Source organism: Manacus candei, unplaced genomic scaffold, assembly GCF_025592945.1.
Source record: "Manacus candei isolate 608988 ecotype Guabito, Panama unplaced genomic scaffold, ASM2559294v1 h1tg000005l, whole genome shotgun sequence".
NCBI classification, from domain to species: domain Eukaryota; kingdom Metazoa; phylum Chordata; class Aves; order Passeriformes; family Pipridae; genus Manacus; species Manacus candei.
In genome coordinates this window covers 14,981,199-15,001,341 of record NW_026138053.1, presented here as the reverse complement: position 1 = coordinate 15,001,341, position 20,143 = coordinate 14,981,199, and the positions used below count along the sequence as shown (strand labels likewise).

General features: G+C 39.9%; 2 long non-coding RNA genes across 2 annotated transcripts in view; both read right to left on the bottom strand.

The window, feature by feature from the left end:
- LOC127478323 (uncharacterized) overlaps positions 1 to 6,399 on the bottom strand; it is a 72,581-nt gene extending 66,182 nt beyond the window's left edge. Inside the window, exons 1-2 of the long non-coding RNA XR_007907183.1 lie at positions 6,194 to 6,399; positions 5,439 to 5,582 (exon numbers count right to left, since the gene is read on the bottom strand). This is a non-coding gene — a long non-coding RNA (uncharacterized LOC127478323). The remainder of the gene's footprint in view (positions 1 to 5,438; positions 5,583 to 6,193) is intronic.
- Positions 6,400 to 6,688: 289 nt separating this feature from the next.
- LOC127478336 (uncharacterized) lies at positions 6,689 to 16,402 on the bottom strand. The gene is made up of 3 exons (XR_007907191.1): positions 16,168 to 16,402; positions 12,949 to 13,155; positions 6,689 to 6,784 (listed from the first exon to the last, which is right to left on the bottom strand). It is a non-coding gene; the product is annotated as an uncharacterized LOC127478336 (long non-coding RNA).
- Between the last annotated feature and the right edge of the window lie 3,741 nt (positions 16,403 to 20,143).

Sequence of the window (20,143 nt, the reverse complement as noted above, 5' to 3'; positions counted from 1 at the left end):
TGAAAGGTGGGTTTGCTGATGATAAGCAAGGGGCAGCCTAGTTACAGCTATATCTTTAACAAGGAAAAGGAAGAACTGGATAAGGATGATTAGAAACAAAAAAGGTAGATATTAAAGGAAGAAGAAAATACAGAAGGAGTTTTACACAAAGATCCATAGGTCTAAAATCAAAGAAATTGCTCCACTTAGCACAACAAGATGATTGAATTCCTTTATCTGTGGCTTACTGTTCCCAGCTAAAACACAAGATACTGTCCTGTGCACAGCCCATTCAGTTCAATGGCAAGACAGCAAGCCTTGTGGAGGGTACTGCCAGAACAATAATCACTTTTAAAGTGGTTGTAAAGATCTTCTAGTCACTAAGTGCACACAAAGAGGCTGGAGGAGGTTAATGAAACTTCAAGAAGTGTTTATGTGCAGTAAGGTTACTTCATCTTGAGTTTTTGAGAGCAGATAAGGTGGAAAAGAAAGATATTGGGAAGGTGGAGGACATTTAAAAAAAGCAGTATTAAAGTCCTCCATTACAAGAATAAAGATGACTGTTTTGTCAACAGAAAACACATTTATCTTCATCTGGGAGACACAACTGATAGTTCCTGTTACCCAAGGGAATTCTGAACCTTGAGCTAATCTGTGCACCTACTGCACAATTTTGCAAACATGCATCAATATTTAGGCTACCGGTTTTGGAACAAATGCATTACCAAAAATGAGTTTCTTTCACAGAAACAAACATTAGAATCAGAACAGACACGCTTTAATCACAAATTGTTTTCTGAACACATTTGCCAGTCTCATTTCAAACTGTTTGAGCACCTGAGCTTCCATTTTCCCTCTCTGGAAAGTATTCACCATCCTAAATGTAGCCAGCTATGCTGGGTAACTTTGCTCTGGTAGGCATTGTTTATTTTCTCCTTTTTTTGTTGGTCCTTTGGAGGACATGAAAATATTTTTCTTCCTATGTACTTGAAACCCATCCACAATCATCAGCTGCTACATCTTCTTTTCATAATCTTGTTTATATTCAAATAGGCACTAATGTTGTTGTGCTCCATCAAGAGACTTGGTCAATAGTTCCAGAAAGATAAAAGTAACAGGGGAAAACGGTGGGGAATCACATTCTTAATAACATCGTATTTAAAATCCCTTAGTTGTCTTGCAGACTACGATACTTGCATTTAGAACTGCTGGCTTATTTCAAATGGAATTTTATTTAAACAAAATGAAAGCATAGCTTCTGAGGCAAGAACTGAAGCCTTGGAACAGAGGGGGGGTGATCCTGTACTTAACATTGCCACTCAGAGCTGTGATCTCTCACTATTCTGCTACAAACATCCTGTGCAGCCTCAGTTGAGTTGCTTTGGGTCTTTTTGTGGCTTAATCCCCAATCTTTGAGACAACTATGACTTAGACTCCCTATCTCACAGGCACACAGTGAGGATAAATGCATTAAAGAAGAATTAATATATCACAATATAGTGATAGGAATTCAATACCCTGCATACAGAGTAATTTATCTTTTTGTCTCCTGGATCAAGTATAGTTTCTACGTGTGTGCAACAGTAAAAGCCTAATCTATTAATATATAAAGAAACCAAATAATCTCCATCGCTGCATTCCTGTATATGAAACCATGAACAGAAACATAAACCTGTAGGTGTAGACTGGAAATGCTAGAGCAGAAAAGAACAGAATTTTTTCCTTAATTACAATGGGCTTAAGAGAAGGATAGGAACCACAAGCTAGACATATATAAAGAAATCTGTTCATTCCACCAGAATAAATGAAAAAACACAACAAAACCAAACAACAGCAAAATAAATTCATATATAAACTAGATATACAAGTATTTAGATGTATTTTAAAGAAGGAACTCCTTAATGTTATCTTGTGTAAGGAATACACTATAATTTACTAGCATATAAATTATATAAAGTTCCCAGGATGAAACCTCCATATTTCTTTTTCCAGACTACTCTCCCTATAAAATAGCTTTATTAGAGTTTAGCAATGTTAGGAAAAAACGAAGGTAATGTCTATAGTTCCCATTAAAAACCAAATCATACATTTTACAGTGATTATAGAGTAGTATACTATAAAAAATGAGGTTCCACCAAGTATTCAAAATTATGGATTTATTCAAACTCCCAGAGAAAAATCAAACTTGTAAATTGTGTAGATTATATATCCAATAAAATATTTATTGTTGCACAATGTATATTGTTAACTGTGTTGACTACTTTTCACCAAGGTGCCAGAGAAATGAAAAATTAACCAGTGCAGAATATAAAATAGTTTTTTTCAAGTCCTAGAGCTAGTTCACAAGCATACAAAACAGATTGCATTCAGAGTAGAAATACAGAAATTCTTCAGTGGAGAAGACACTAGAGCTGAATACCTGACAGCAGAACAAAACAGAGAACAGCATTAAAGCCTTGTAGTTGAGGTGCTGCATGCAAATGCAGGAAGACCTGAATTAGTAATATTGAAGGTCTAGCTAACGTAGACACTGGCTGTGTCAATGAATGTTTTAATGACATCTCACTAGTTTAAGGACTAACAAGTGCATACATGCAGCCTGATAGAATTCTGGAAGTTCAGTGAATATGTGATCTAAAAATCTCTTTGGGTTTACAAAAACAAGTGAATATTTGAATATCCTCCTTCTCTGCAACTTCCTAAACTGACCTACGAAAATCACACATGTGGTTTGAGCGCATGTTCTTGTTTTCAGCATTAATCATCATCATCACTACCAACCAACCCCCCACTGGCTTTTTCAAAATTTATTATTTTTCAAAATTTACATGAATATTTATTTAAACTTCAGCTACAGGGCACCAAATGGTCATCAGCCTATGAAAGGAAAAATTTAATAAAAAATAAAAATATATCAAATCCTCTAGTTATTTTGCACCCTAATGCTGTGACTTCAAATGTACCTTTTTTATCCTCTTCATTTTGAGATGACCTATAGAACTTCCCAATGGAGGATAAGGAAAAGAGGTAGGCTGGCAACACCAGAGAGGGCTGGACCCAGACTGTTGCTCCAGCCGTGCTGCACAGAAGGGCATTTCTGACCTGACCTGGCCATTCACAAATTATAGCGGGTAAAAAAATAAATACACAAATACTCTGGAATGAGGACTTTCATCCTTGCCCTTGGTGTCTCTATTTCAGCTGCTCCTCTTCCAGCCTTTAGCACAGACCACACCAGGCTCGAAGTGCAATTGCACACTCAGAGTGAGCACGTGCCAGCCTGACAGAATGCCGAGTTCAACCCTATTCTGTAGCTATGGCCCAGCCGGACCCAAACTCCTGCCCATCCTCTTCCTGAGGAGCACATTCCTCAAGCTGGGGGCAGGGATGCTCTGGGCCAGGCTGGAGGAACAGCCAAAATATGTTCTACCTCATTCTCCACAGCTCTCCTCCTCCCTGAAGCACTGCAGTGCTGATGGCTGGGCAGGAAAAGCAGTTGCCTCATAGGGTTTGGGATTTAACAGACAGCCATCTTTCTCCTCTCACTCTAACTGGTCTCACTCCTTGATATTAAATGGCACTAAATGCAACATATTTGACAGTGAAAGTTTGCTGAATATTTCAGAATTAGTTGTCCTAAAGAAAGTGGTCCCTAGGTTACACTAGTTCATGTTAAAAGAAACATTACTTCAGTAAGCCCTTGGAGACGTGTGCTGGTTTTTTTAGCCCAGCCACACAGCAGCCCCAGATCTCACTTTTTGAAGGGGAGGACAAAACAGGTGGAATTAATTGAAAAATTCAGGTTATATGTTCTCTTAGAATCTGAGTTCCTGTATTTTTAAATGCTTTTTCTGTCAGCACTTGACATCTGCACATTTTCAAAATCTTTTTCGATTTACACTGAAGCAGCTGGATTATGCAATCAGACAGCATGAACTCAGTGCAAAACACTGCTATTGTCTGCTTGTTCCTGGTGTGCAAGGCAGGAGAGGGGAGCACACATACACTTGGATGAGATGAACCCTATTCCAACATCTTTCTGCTTAGAGAGATTACAGCTTGTAGTCTCACTGTGTACCTGCAGGATGGCGGGGCCAGATCCAAAATCTGGATGTCTAAAACTTCCTAAATCAACGCTTGAGATGCCCAAAAAACAACCTCTTGTGAAATTCAGACTGTGAGGAAGTTTTTTTGAGACCAGTCAAAGCTTCAGCACACTAACTCCAGGTTCCCATTTTAAGAAATCCTGGATTAGAACCAACCCCACCTTGATATTTAAATGCACTATGGAGCAGAAAAAGGAGAACAGGTCTGGACAGCTGCACAAATGGGCAGGCAGCAGCTGGGCAGGAGCAGCCATTCCACCCTACTGACTTTCTGTTGTGGAAAGAACTTCACTGCTGAGGATAAAGATGAGCAAAGCACAGGAAAGTTGTAGCTTTTTATATACACAAAGCAAAAGGATTAAAACTACCATGTAGAACAAAGATTTACAATGGATCAGCCACACATCTCTGTAGAAGGAACAAAAGCTTTATAAAAGAATAAATGAAAAATTATATATTTCTTGAGACTATAGACAGCCCTAGAGACTTCTAAGTATTAGTCAGACCAAAAGCTGCCAGATGCTTCCAGAGCTCTGGCAGCTCGCTGGGGAGCTCGGGCCTTTCCAACAGGGCAAGATAGGTCAGCTGGAGACTAAAGGGTACAGAGCTCCCCAGAGAAAGACTTTTTTGTTGTCTTTGGTTTTAAATATTTTTCCTTCATAAGACATGGTCTGAGGTTCCATTATGTTATCTACTTAGAGACTTTATTACAGGGAAATTGGTGACATTTTTTCTTTCTTTTGACTATTTGCCTCACTTGAAGAGTTTTGCAAAACCCTGATATCCAGTTAACTGTGGCTAGCCCATGTTAGCAAACAACACTCTGCAAGCTCTGTCTTTAGCAAAGTAACTCAGGGCATCAGCCAGAAGAGCCTTGATTCCCATCTTCCATAAATTCCTTCTTTTTTCCCCACTCATTTCCCAAAGTAAAGGAAACCAGTAGATGAATTATTTTTTTTTCACCTTTCCTCAAAATTCTTTATAGGTTAGATTTTAAAATCTGAAGATCAAAGCTTACTTCCCATTTCCGTACAAAAGTACAGTGAGGTGGAACATTTAGATAACTATTGACAAGAAAGAATTTAGCGTCAATAAATGCCTTTATCATGCCTTTCTTAACTCCAGCAGAATCCTCTCCCAGCCCCAAGAAGTTCTAAGCATGTGTCACCTGCTCATGCCCATGACACTACTGCAGCCATGTAAGCTGAACTGATCTCAGTAAAAAGTGCTTTAGGCACATTATATGACTTTACTTCTCTCTGTTTTTCGGCCTCTCATTAAGCGATACCAGACAAAAGCTGCCCAAATAAAAAATATCCAAAACAACATTTAAAGTCAAATTCTCATACTTACTTTGGACTACTTGTTTGAAGCAACAGGAATGGTTGTATGGGCAGTTCATGGACTCAGGAGTCGGACATTATATGCAGCCAGAAACACAGTTCACTTTTGTGACCGTCTGTTCTCCAGGGAGCACTAGCAGGAGATGACAGAGGTCTGTGCAAAAAAGAAGTTCGTTATTTTAAAGCCTAAGAAAAAAACTCATACAGGAAAATGTAAGTAAATGCAAAGCCAGAAGGTAGGGCTGCCTTTCATTAGGAAAAGACACAACCCACCACTGCAAAAACACCCCTTATTTTCATGCGAATGCAGCCATGAAGCACACCTACGACTCCCAGTGAGGTTCAGAGCTCTGTGTCAGAGGCAGTGCTACCAGAAGCAACAGTTTATTCCCTCTGATTTATTCAGTTCAGAAAAAATGTATTACTTTCTTCATTGCTCCATTTGTTCTTTAAAGTGGTATAAATCTTCACAGTTCAGTGAGAAAGTTAATTAAGATACTATACAAAGTGCTTATCTTTGGAAAAGCAAGAATCTGGCCTCATGGACGACCTGAGTAAGAATGAAAACATGTGCCTACTAGACTTGCACACAGCTTTCTTTAACGATCTATCTAAATAACTGTAAGAATCTATGGTTCGTGTGGGTCCCTTCCAACTCAGAATATTCTGTGATGCTACCAAATATGTCAGAATTGCATGTATTCTAAAATAAATATTTTTAATTTTATTAAATAGTAAAAATATACTAACCTGAAAAATTCTTACCCTAAGTTTATTTGATGAGATGATGATATATAAGATATCCTTAAGAACATAAACTGTTGGCTTTACAAGCTCCATTCTTTCAGTTATTCCCCGGACCTCACTTCAGGATACCATAGTCTTCATTCATTTACTCATTTCATTTCATATGAAGACAACATAACCCTTAGGACAGATTTTTCATGGTGAATTGCAACATGCTTGCTGTATTTAAGACCTTGTCGAGACAGAGAAGTTTTTCATAGTGAAACGTGTTAACATACATATTTTGCTCATTTTTCCAGAAAAAGATGGCAATACACACATATACACATACATATATATATATATATATATATATAAACTTATATAGTTCTATACTAATATAATATTAAAGAGAAGAACTCCATTAAGGGAAATGATTCATTTACACCTAAAGAGTCTAACAAACATCCCACTAAAACTCAGGAAAGGGCACAGAATAAAAAGAAAGAATGAACAATTTACCAGAACTGAAGAATGCCTTTATGAGAGGTAGATGATTTTCACTTTTTTCTGAAAGATACATTGCTTCTCTTTTCACACCACTGATTCAGAAAAGGTGACTTCAGGTATCTGATTAAACATAGCAGAGAAAAAAATTGCACGTTGTTGTCAGATGCAGCTGAGGTTTAGATACAAAATACTGAATCTGATACAAGCAGACGATGAGGAGTTATTTTCCTGTAATTTAAGGAAGCTCTGTGCTTCTTACTAAATTTTCCATGAAATAAAGAGGCATATATATAGGAATCTATATGAATGCATACGCCAACACCAGCTGAAGTGAGCAGTTCCAACCCCTTTCCCTATGGCCTCCTCCACACCAGCTGACATGAGTATCCTCATCCTGAAACATATCCTTGTGCCTTCTCTTTTCTTCAGAGTGTTTGTCACTTCTCAGCCATGTTATGAAAGCCGAGGCTCAGCGTGTGGGTCCAAGGACAGCTTCACAATGTAGGGCCAGCCCAGTTTGGGATGGATGCTGCCAGCCACTCCAGGGTGCCATGCTACACTATCCAGAACCAGCAGCACTTACGCAGTTGCTGGTGTTTTCTGCCACCCTACAGAAGCATACAGCAAGTTTCAGACTGGACGACTCGATATTTGCAGCTGCTTATTAATACTTACATAATAATTTAGTGCATAAAACCATATGCTATCAGTCCTCTATGCAGATCCTGATCATACATGTGCATACTTTATGATACCAAAGGGAAGAGAACTAGGGTTTACTTCCAGTTGTAAGACCAAGTACTGACATTGCCTAGTATGGTCGAATGTAACTGCTCTGAGACACAAGACAGATGGGATAGAGAGATTTGAAGTGCTACAAATAAAATCTAAAACTGAACTTTTAAATATTCATTCTGAACTATAAAGAGAGCTGTGGCTTTTGTGTGCTACAGATGGCTTGGAAATGCAGTGCAAACAAAGGACCAATTTTTGAATACTCATAGCTTCTCTACCATAATAGCTGGAGGTCCAAAACTCCAGGGGTTTGAGATGATTCAACCACATCCTCTTACCTGCCAAATTTCATCAAAGCAACATTGCTTTTACCATCTTATAAGGGATGAAAGAAATATGAATAGTGTGGGGTTTTTTAATGAAACGTGAACTGCTTAAGCTTGAACAAAAAATTACAATATGAATGGAAAATGCAAGAAAAAACCATTTTTTTATCATACATACTTAAAGCATCACATAAGATGAAATCTGTACTTTTTATAGATTGAAAGATTAAACAGAAATATTTGGTAGATTTAGATAAATGAAGGAAATAAAATAAAAAATAAGCATAATAAAAATCCCTGCCAGTCATAATCAATGAGAAACTGCTGACTGATTGCCAAGTATGGCCTTAGGTTTAAATCTAGGAGAGACACATGTGTTTCTTTGTAAGGTAGTGGGGCACGACCTCATCAATCAGAGATTATTCTCTGCATAATAGTTTCTGGAAAGAAACCACTAATGCCAACTCCTCATCTGCCTTTCAGACAGAGACCAGCTGATACGAATACAGCTGGAAGGGGGCTAAGCCCAAGTAACACTGCTGCTAAGACCATACACTGCTGCATTTACATAGCAGTAAATTAGCATTTCCTGAGGTTATTAGCTACTAGCATAGATTATAAAGTCTTTGGCTCTAGCGAAGGGATACTCTTCCACTTTCTGTATGTATTTGAACTTCTACAAGAATGGAACTGGAAAACAAAGTGAGTGTCTGTGAGAGAGCAGGGATCACTTGTGGGGAAGAGAGAACCCCTGAACTGCCAACAGTCCTCCAAACATACAAACTACAAACACGCAGTGATGAATCACAGCTAGAAGCCAGGTTTATGAGGTATCACTGCCAACTGAAGGGACAGAAAGTGCAGGAATAGGAGGAAAAGACATGAAGCACTTGATAGAAAATGTAACCCTCCTGTAATGACAGTAAGAGCCAAGAGACAGTCACAGGTTGATACCAAGTGATGGATGATGGGTGGAAGATGACAAGCAGATTACGTTATCTGTGAAATCAAGGGAATTAGCAAGGAGGTATTGCACAGAGGGAGGCAGCCTGGACAGCGCAAGCTGTTGGGGAAGGGATGGCTGTCACAATGCTCTGGATGGATAGCAGGAACTGGATCTACATTTGTCAGGGTAAGAGAAAAGGGTTCTGTGAAAAGACGAGATAAGATGGAGGAAGTTGGGGTAAACATTTTAATTGTTTCCAGACAAGATGGGAAAAGTGGCAATTTACAGCAGGGGACCAGCCTGCTGGTTTGGGGAATGGTGCAGGTAAGAGATGAGAACTGAAGAGCAAACCTGCAACCTTGCTGGAGAGACAGAGGATCCTGCACTGCTGGCAGAAAGAGAGGAAGGAAGACTTAGCAAAACTTAACAAAACAGGCAGGAGGACCAGGGCCTCCCTTTCAGACATGTTTGGCTGGTTCCAGATCTGAATCCATCAGAGAGCAAGCAGGGATTGCAGTCTGAGAGTGTGATTTGGCCTCTGTTCGTAGCTCAGGCAAAAGAATGGCAGATGAACAGAGGAGAAAGGGCAGGATCCTCTGGCAGAAAATAGAGCTTTTCCAATGACCTCACTGTCCTTTTGAGAGTTACTGCTTTCCAGGACAGTGTCCCAACAGGATACTTAAATGCCTTCAGCATAGTTCAGTATTCAGAGATAAAACCGAACAAATTTTCATGAAATCTGCCTCCAATAAAAACATCTTTATTGCCCTGGGCTAATGTGTAAGTTAGTAAGATATTATGGTTCAGTTTCTATAGCCATTTTATGTAATATGAAAAAAAAATCCATAGTGACCTCATCTATTAGTCCGCTAAAATATGAAATGAAGTTTTAAGCTACTCTTCATCATGGTAATAGGCTCTCAGCTATTTTCCTAAACTCTTAGACTCACTGCTGTCATTCTAGGCAGAATCAGACAACCTGACTTAATCATCATCTTGTGACTTGCTGCACTGTGCCCCTTCCTTTTGAATATATATAGATCCTAATTTTTTTTTTTTAATCCTTTATTAAAAACATTGGCAAAATGACTGCTACCCTTGTGGCATACAGATGGGGATGTTTATAGGCACAGGAACTGCAGTGCCCTAGGGCCTCTTTCCCTAGGGTCTGTGTGCCACTGGCAGGTCTTGGCATAGGGTACCATTGCCTCTGCAGGAGCAATCCTCTCCTAGCTTCTCCTGCTCCTCCTCTGGAGGGACAGCAAGCATTTTAACGATGTTATATTTGCATGTTGTAAGGCTGCAGTGACTGGTGTTAAAATAACATAAACCCGACCTTCAGGTGAGCTTGGTTGTCTACAAATGTGTGCATTTGAATGCTTACCCACACTGCCAGCCCATTTCCAGGACATGGTTTCCTTAGGGACATTTTGTTCTGCACCTGCCATCTAGTGCCTTCTTTTGGGCTGTATCTGCCCTACTCATCTGATACAAATGGAGTTCCCCTGTGTCTCCCTTTCCTCCAGGGTACTGCCACCTTCAGCCTAGGCGTACCCAGGCTTGCCCATGCTGTGCATTACTGAGAGAAAAGACCCCAAAATCAGAAGACTAGCTTTAAAATTATAAGCTGATTTCAGTGATCACAAATACAGTTCAGACTGCAGTTTTGACTCTGTTTACTTCTGCTGCAGAAAGGGAAAGCGCAGCCCTTTATAAAACACCAAGTGTTGAGTGAGAACCAGAGTGAAGGATGAGTTATTTTTGTTGGTCTGCTGCCTTCTCTAAAGTCTGTAATATAACGATTCATGCATGCATATCACGAGAGACAGCAGGGCTGTCACCACCAGTCTGCTGCCTAATCCCTCATGTTTGCAGTAGCAAAGACCTGTCCCCTGTCAGATCCTGCAGAGAGGCAGTCTGGGACCAGGGACAGGTGCTGTCCCGTGTCTCCGTATCTTCACCTGGAGACAGGTGGAACATGCACCATGTGCTGCTAAGGCTTCAAAACACTGCCTGTGCCCTGGTCTCTGTGCTTCTGTTGATAAAGTGAGAATTGTCACACAATGCCACAAGTAGCAGATACACACACAGAGGATGGATTGATACCATATCCACAGAGCAACCTGTGTTCCCGAAGGAAAGCATAGTCCAATTCCTAGACTTGTCCTAGTGAGGGTAACTGAGCAGGACCTGTGCTTATAAAGAGCTTCTGGACTCTCATGAAGTCAAACCACTACATTATGAGCATTATCATTCCATTACACTCCCATCCAGAAGCTGGGACCACTAGCATCTCACGTCTCTTCCTTCCCAGCTCTGTTCCATATGCAGTTTCCATTCCTGTCATGAAAATAAAGAAATCACTGGAAACTCATGCTGCCTGCTTTAATGCCCCAATTCCCTGGCCAGTGAAAGACTATCTCCATTGCTGTATATTTCTGTCCAAGCTTTAACAGTTAACTCTCCCCCAGGAATTGCTAGTTATTGGGGAAAGAAGCACTGGAAAATCAGGCCCCTCACTGTGGTTCTTTATAGACCAGAACACCAATTCTGGGAGACCAATAGGATAAACATGGTCCAAACTGTTTCCTGTATCATCAGAATAAACTTTAAAAGATGCTTTTATAAAAGGTACTTAAATTGGAGGAGCTTACTTTTTAATTTGCAATTTTAAATATGAGCATGTTATAACTTGTAGATGAACATTTCTATAAAGATAATTACATATGGCAAGACAGAAAAACTTTTTAAAACATTTTCTCTTGAATGTGTGCCTGAATTCATTTACAACTGTTGCTGCTTTAAACACTTCAGGCAGAATAAGTGGATGGCACTAAACAGCTTAGCTGCAATTATTATGGAATGTCTGAGGTATAATTTCCCCTGCGGTTTTGTTAGGCGTGCAAAATTCATAATTCTGATTTGTGGCAGGTACTTATTACCCATCGCAGGTGGAGATATGCAAATATTATTCTAGTAGGGGTGAACAGCCTTTATTTCAGTATTCAGCTATTAACGAGATTTGTGAGTCTGGTACTCTGGGGCCATTTAATTAATTAGATGGTACAGATAAAATATAAATTGTTTTGTAGGCTACACAATTCCAGTTCTAGAAGATGTAAAATATGGCTAAATGAACTTAGTATGGACTGATTTGTTGTTTCATGTATGGCACAGTGTAGAGGCAAATTCTGCCTGTTATTTTTACCTATAATAATCCTGTACAGCATCCTTGCATTGTCAAGTGTTGTGGGAAAGGGATGTTATTTATTTGTCATTATTATTAAGAATGTCTCTCAGTTATCCTCTTTGTAAAAAATTGCTGGCGTGCATCAAACAAGCTAAAAAATAGGCATGTTCTTTTATGGAAGCCAATATGTGCATGTTTCAGAATAAGCACATATTTTCAAGACATTTAGATTTGGTAGGATATTATTGTCTCAAGGTCTGACACTTCTATTTTAAATAAATCATTTCCATGGGATAGATAAGCTGAACTTGCTAGAGGGGAATGCAGAGGGAAGCTACAGCAGCATGTTAGCATCTAGACTTCCAAGTAATTCTACTAATTGGTTAATTCATATATTTCTTTTCCTAAAGTATGATCTCTCTAATCCTCCAAAAGATTTCTGGAAAACAATAATTGGGGTCAAAAAAAACCCCAACATGCTTCTATTCTCCAAAGTGAAAGTTATAATGGCCACAATAAAAGAAACAGCATTTACCAGGAGGTACAGTGAACTGCATGGTGAGACATTCACCCTACCCTTATATGGAGGAAATAAAATGCATGATGCATGAGACCGGAAATATTTAGCAAACTGTCGGCATTTAAAGGCAGGCATTGACCATTATATTAGTTTTAAATTGCAGTAAAATACTACACCACACAATTACAGTACTATAAACATTGAATGAAAACCAGTTAGTTTTACTAAAGTAGGAGTATAAACAGCAGTCACTCTTATTGGTTTATTGAACATATTTTGGGGCCCATTCCAGCTATCTTTATTAGCTCTAATGCAAATGATTTTACACTGCTATTTTGCCAAGCCCTGGTAGCTGTACTGCTGCAAACAAACACTGCTGCTTTGTGTCTGCTGGAGACTTACTGACAAATATGATAAAGGATACATAAAATGAATAACAATACAGGACTGGCGCCATAGGAGGAAAGTAAAACTAATAGGGGGAAATTATACTGTAAGCATAGGAGCTATTGTATGGTCTTGTGCATTGTAACTCAAAAGCATACAAGTTTAAAATCAGATACATACCAGGAGTTGCTCTGGTCAGTTCCCTGCAGGGTGTGCAGCTGGGTCTGCCTGGGACCTGTCCACCTGGCTGAGAGGGTTGCATTCAGGGGAGATGGACCCCACCAAGGGCCGGAGTTTGGCAAGAACAGAGGGTCTCAGGGAGATGGGAGCAGGCTGGACCAGGCCAACAGTGTCTGAGCGGGATGATCTTCTGGCAAGGGAAAAGGTCTGCAGAGATATAAGGACTGCATTTTATCCAAAGAAAGAGCTGCTGACTTTGGAGACATCCTGCACAGGGGAGATGCAAACCCGATCCCTTTGAATAGGGCTAGGGAATGACCTGGGAATATGGTTGCAGAAATAAATAAGTGTAAGGTAGAAAGTAGAGCAAATTAAAAGGAGAAGGCATTGACTGGGATCTGAGGAAAAGGGCCAGTCATATTTTGTGGGTGAACAGAATTGACCATGTAAGATATTTGCTGCGGCTCAATTTTCAGTAGGGAAAGTCAGTTGTGTTTGTGGTGAGAAATTCCCTGAAGCAGAGGAGTCTGTGAAACCGGGATGATGTATGGGGAAAAGAGCTGTGGGTAACCGAGTCTGTCAATGGGATTTCCAGTACAGGAGAGCAGTGGGTGTTTTCATTTGGTGCTTTCATATTGCAAAGATCGATAATTTTGATCACCAGCATGATGTTTTCATCACCAGCACAGGTAACTTCATGGTTTGGCTGAATCGTCAGCTGTGATTTGAGAAACTTGGGGAATCTGAGTGCTGGTGAAATGGAAATGCAACAGGTAAGCCTTCATGTTGCACTTGTGGGAACACCTAGAAACATCGCAATATTCAATTCATAAACAAACCCTGAAAGCAAGCACTAGAGATTAAGTGAATAGCTTGTATAGAAAAACTGAATAGAAGCACAGTGACCACAACTAGAGAAAATATCAAGGAGGAAAACATATTTTAGTTAAATACAGAACAATATAAATGACAGTGATATGTATGAAAACGTTTTAATAGAAAAATAATATATACTTATGATGTTCAGACACAACAAGGCCAAGTTACCTGCAGGCTTTAGATAAAATGCAGAAGACAGTCAAACTCATTTCAATCTCACCTCTCACAGCAGTTGCAGAACGTGGACTGCATCTCCTTCACATAACACCAAACTGTTTAGGCAAAAAATTAAGCCTAGATTTCTACAGAATAAATACACCAGAATAATATTCTGCATTTAAATACCTTAAATTGGATAAACAATAGCCCATGGGTAGACCCTCTAAAAGACCATTTCTGCAGAAGATGAAGTCGAGAAAACAGTTTTAATTAAATCTTTCCAAAGACTTCATAAAAACCCAGGCACAGCAGCAGTGCTACATGCAGTACCTCCACAGCAGCTCTGAGCTATACAGTCCAGAATGAAGGAGGAGTTCTAGTATTTCCTTTTTCCCCCCCCCCAGGTATGCACACACAAACACATCATTAGTTCAAAATCAATGCACAAATGAGAGATGTGATCAGAGAATTATATCTATTCACAGTAGCACAGAGAGCAGTGCCGTGGGCCAAGGGCAGTTCCTGTGCTGTCGAGGGGAGCAGTGTTGCAGCAGGCAATTGATGCCTCTCAACACAGAGGGAACCACTGCCTGCTGGTAGGTGATTATCACCAGCATTTTTTCAGGGTAATGTAAGTAAGCAACATTTTAGGTGGCACTATAATATCTACCAAGCATAGCATTTGCAGAGGGATAATGGAGCAAAAATGCCTTTGTGAAGGACTTCCGCTCCACACAAAGATACTGCTGGGCAGGCATCACTTCCCTCCTACAGTGACTGCTCCTCAGTGCCAGGAGCCCACTGGATGAGCCCAAACCTACATGCAGAGAGCCAGATAGCCAGCTGGGAGGAGTCAGAGGCACTCGAAACCATTTCCCTGCACTGGGTAGCAAGGCAGAAGCAAGAGGAGACTGAGACCCACTGAGTGCTCACCAGGTCAAACACACACAGTACCTCAGCCACCACAGTGCCACTGCACCAAGATGCCCAGGACAAGCAGCATCACTTGCTCTGGGTTCAGCTGAAAACATAGCCCCCCGAACATTAGCACAGCATTTCTGCACCCCTGTCATATACAAGAAGCATTGGCAATCATGCAAAGCTGGGTAAGGGCTGACTGGCCATTTTGAGAGCACTGGAAATAATCCTAAAGCTCTGTGGTGTATGTATAGATGATGAGCTAAAACCAAGAGCAGAAGGTGTATTTGAGAAGAAAACAACAAACAACTATGAAACATTACCTTGGGTGAAAAATCCAATAAGCAACCTAAACTAAAACAGTGCCCAGCCCCATCAAACCACCAGTTTGTTGATGATTCCCTGCCTCCTGTTATAACAGCTATGTTTATTCACATATAGTGCTTTTTAAGTCGTACATTTAGCCAGCACAGCTCAGCTCAGCTCTCCTGCCACCAAATTATGGCAGGGTTGCAAACATGACTTCGGCAAGGTAAGATCAATTTACACACACTATGAAAGCATTCAAAAATTAATGCAACTAATCTCCTGGTTTCACCTGACAGGAGGTAAATTATTGATCTTTGCAATATGAAAGCACCAAAAAGAACAAACTCAGAACTGCACACTTTCATGTGCACCCTTGCCTCCCCTTGTCAAACTTAAAACAGTCATATCCAAAGGGCTGCAGGGAGATTTGAGAAACACATGTTCTTCCTGTACAATTTAATCATGGTGAGAGCAAAAGGCAGATGCTTCAAGAAGCCAGTGGTTGTGTAAACAAGAAACAGCATCACCCGAACCTGTGGCATAAGCCAGTGTTCACAGAAATACATGCAGGGAGACTGGCAGTTAGGGCTGTTGGAGACTTCCCTTAATCTTTAACATGCAGTTGAGGATGTACAGCCCTATAGCCAAAGCATGGTACTTTCACTGATACATCCCCGTTGCTCCTCACTCAAGAGACAAATCTGCTTTATAAATCTAACTTTGTTTTTCCCCATTCTCCCCTCCTCTCCTGGCAACTCCCTAGACTGCAACAGAAAGCAGAGCCCAGGTAAAGCCACTGCAGATGCTGACACTCTATGGGATGAAAGCCTTCTGCACAGCAGACGCCTCCATCTCACCTGCCTGCTCTCCCCCACATACCACCACAGAAATGCAGCACGGGGATTTCCATCCTCAATGGACAATATATAAGAGAGGAACAGAAAATCACCCTACCAGTAGTCCCCAGTATTTTCCCTGCTTCTTCACTGTGTTCATTGTGGAAAAAAGAGCAATTCCTCCAGGACAGGTCATTGTTCCTTGACCCTAAACACAGAGCATTACATCAGGCTACAGAAAGTCACATGATGTGGGCTAACATCTGTTAATATTAGCCAAAAAAATTATTTTTTATTCTTATGTCTTCCATTCTGCATACCATGCACAGTGATTTTTGTATGGATGAAACAGGTTGAATGACCTAAGAACAGGAAAGGTTTTCATTGAAAACACTGAAATTAACATTTTTCTTTTTCATTTTGCCTATCTTTTAAGTCTGAAAATTCCAGGCTATACTTAACCTGTTTGACTAACACAACACTGTGGCTTTCCAGTGTATTTCAGTAGGAGTACTGCAGCTTCCACCAGGTGCATCACACTCTTCACAAAGCCCATCACCGCAGCAGGAGCATTCCCAAACTTTGTATCAAAAAACACATTATTCCAAGCTTCAGTTGTGTATTTAATATGCCATATTCAACTGCATCTCCCAAAACTTATCCTGCTCTTTGTTGGAAAAAGCAGCTTTCCTCTATACCCTGTAAGGAGAAACATTATCCTGCATATTAAGGCTATGAGTTTGAGCACAGGATGAAGGAGAACCCCAGTGTATTGCTGTGACATGATCCTTTTTCTAAATGCATTCAAGAGTGAATTTTGTGTTTTTACCAAAGCATTGCACATCACAGACACAATTTCATGAGCAAACCATACTATTGAGAACTTGGCCTAATATTTATACTAAACTTTTTCTGCATTTGCCTCAGGTTCTTATTCTTCTCTCTATCTCAGATGCTGAATAATTCCCCTGTCTTTTGCATTGTATTTATCTTGAGGGTGTTATTGATTAGGAACAGGACCTTCAGGTCTTTTCAGTTTTATAGATCTCTTGGTATCATTTTCATGAAGTTATTTCTTCTGCTGTTTTCTGTAATGCCGCTTTCTTCTCCCTCCTTTTCACCTTCCTTCCAAAGGCTGGAAATAAGTGAGATGAGTGGATGAGCATTTTGTGGTGACTGGGGGTTGCTGTCAACAAGAAAAGATCTGCCACAGCACCTGCATGTGGGGAGATGGAGATGCTGCATCTGGCACAGGGGGTGGAAGCGCCAGCTGCAGGACTCCATCTGATGGAAACCCTAATGGGATATGTTTAAAACCTTTGTATCAAAAGGCAAATAGATAATATGTGTAGCTTCATTTATGCACAGTCCAAGGGTTTGCACCACCAATTTGTAGAAGAGAGGTTTTACTGCATAAAACGATTACTGTGTGTCTGTTTGATGGTAGGAATATCCATAGGAAAGCAGGTCAACCAGCAGATGGAGCAAAGCTTGATGAAGTACAGAAGATTTTATGACATTTTTGAGTTTGGTTTTTACTTCTAAAAATGAACTTCCTGATGCAAGAACTACAAGCCGACTATTAACTATTAAACAAGAGGGATACTATTTTGGTTAACAGTCTTTTACTCTCTTTTTGAATGTCAGCACATGTCCCCCTGGCAGATTCCATAAATTCAAGAGCTACCAGATGGTTGCGTAACAGCAATGCCCAAAATATGCTCTAGAAATTGAAGAATCACAACAGAAGACAATGAGTGGGTCGCTAAGAGACACGAACATCTACTTCCATTAGGTGGACAGAGCAATTTAAAACAGTGCCAGGAATGGCCCATCTTCCACCTGGAAGAGAGCAAAGCACAGTCTGCCCTGGTATGATGCAACACTACACATAGCAGCACACTGCAGATACAGCTTGAAAGGTATACATTTTACAAGAGCCAATTTTAAAATCAAGGTAATGGAAATGAATAGAAAATGACAAGAATAATATTCTTGCAGCATTTGCCTCTGGGAATGCTTTATCTCCACACACAATGCTCATTTGGGTTTTGAAACTTCAGCACAGGAGTTTTCTCTTCTTTTTTTTTTTTAAATAAGTATTTTACATAACCCCTCTTCCAAATCTATACTCAGCTTCTTTTATGATTAAGGTACTTCAGGATTTTTTTTCCTATATTCAGTAACTTTTCCACTTAAAAGCAGTATTACAAGAAGCGTCCTCAGTTACAGGTGTGCAGTTCAGTCATAAGGGATATGTAGATAACAAATTATTCACAGTTTCAATTTTTTCCCATCTAGTTAGTAGCTGCTGTACAAAATCTTGTCTGACAACAGTATTTTTATGAATACTTAACTCCCGTCGATAATACACCATTGATTTAGAAGTTGTGCTCTCAGTGAACATTTATATTCTAAATTTCTGAGAAAAAAAAAATGTTATCCAGAAAAAATGTATATGCTAGCATGAAGCATTCTCTGGGAGAGGGCAGCAGTACAGGACTTACAGTCAGACACCACAGCTTTTACATAAAAGAATTTAAGAGGTGCGAACAGCAGGGCACTGAGTGCTGAGAGAGGTGATACAGTACTGGTGCTTGTGAATAGGACAGTGCTACAGGCTGAAGCCATTCACGATGCAGAAGCACATGTTTACAGGAAGATCTCAGGCTTGTAAACAGCAGGGCTTTAAGCAGGCGGAGAAGAGTTCATGTTCCTGAGAAGGGAATGCAGCACAAAATGTCCTGCTTCTTCACAGAGAGTCACCCTGCTCGCAGCTGTCTAAAATTAGAGATACAGCCATTGTTCCAATGGATAATCAGGGCTAAGAGCTTTTTCAGGGCATCTCTTGACAGCATGAGGGCTGGTACAATTCAGCATGTCAGTTTAGCTGCACTGAAAATCTGAAAAGGCCAAATTACGGTTTTATTTTTTTCAGTATTTCATTACAAAGATACTGATATCAACAGGATTAATTTGATGATAGGATTAAAAAAGTGTTAATGCCTTTTAATAAGATCAATCGTTCTGAAAAAAATATCAGGAGGGAGTCAGGGGAGTGATTTGAGAACAGGTTTAATGCGAGTGCAAAATTTGGTGTCCATAAAAGATTTCTTGCAGAGCTTTTTTAATTCACTTTAATCTCCACAAAGTAGAGTCTAGAAGTCCATTAAGGAGAAAACTATAGTATTCCAGTTTTGAAATTAGAAGGCACCACAGTAACTAATGTTCCTTCACCAGTGTCTGAGGGGCAGCTTGCAGTAGTCCCACATTTCTGAGAAAACAGGATGCTGATAGAGCAACAACAAAAACGAGTGAAGTAGAGCCCCTGGCAGATACCTGCTGAAGTCCTTGAAATGTGCCCAGAGTTGCTACACAGCAGAGTTTTATTTTGTTTGCATTCACCAGAAACAGCTCTGCCTGCACTTTGCTATGCAGGACACTGTCTCCAGAAAGTAACGTGGATGATTAAGAAGATGATACCACAGTAAAGAGGTTGTAAACTAGTATGTAATCTGTGCCATACAGGATATAGTAATGATAACCATATTATAGAAAATAACACAGAAATCCCAAAGAAACAAAACTCTGAAACCTAGGTTCAACAAATAACAAAGAGCAAAAATAGTAGCTGGTAAGCATGCCTGATAAACCACAGAGTAATCATTACAAATTATTCAACAGCTTCCTAAATTTAATTACATAAGGTCTTCCTACAAAAATCTTTGCCTTTGCAGTCCAAATTTGAAGCATTCTAGTAATGCATCCACTGGCAGAAAAATTACATAAACAAGTAGTTACAAACCAGAACCATTTTTGTGCTCTAGAGTAGTAATTTTTCTTTTCTCAGCACAGCATGTTTGCTGTCTGTTATCATCAATACACTGATTCAAAGTTTTACAAATGTTGATTCAAACTTCAAGCAAGCATCTTGATCTGTATGATTTCAGAGGATTATAACATTCAGATTTTATTATTCCCCAAATTCACTGACTGCCCCCTCCACACCGAGGAAGCTTAGAGGAATCTATAATTGAGATAACACATTGTCTAGTCCCCCTATCCCTCTGCAAACATGAGTATGATTATCCAGA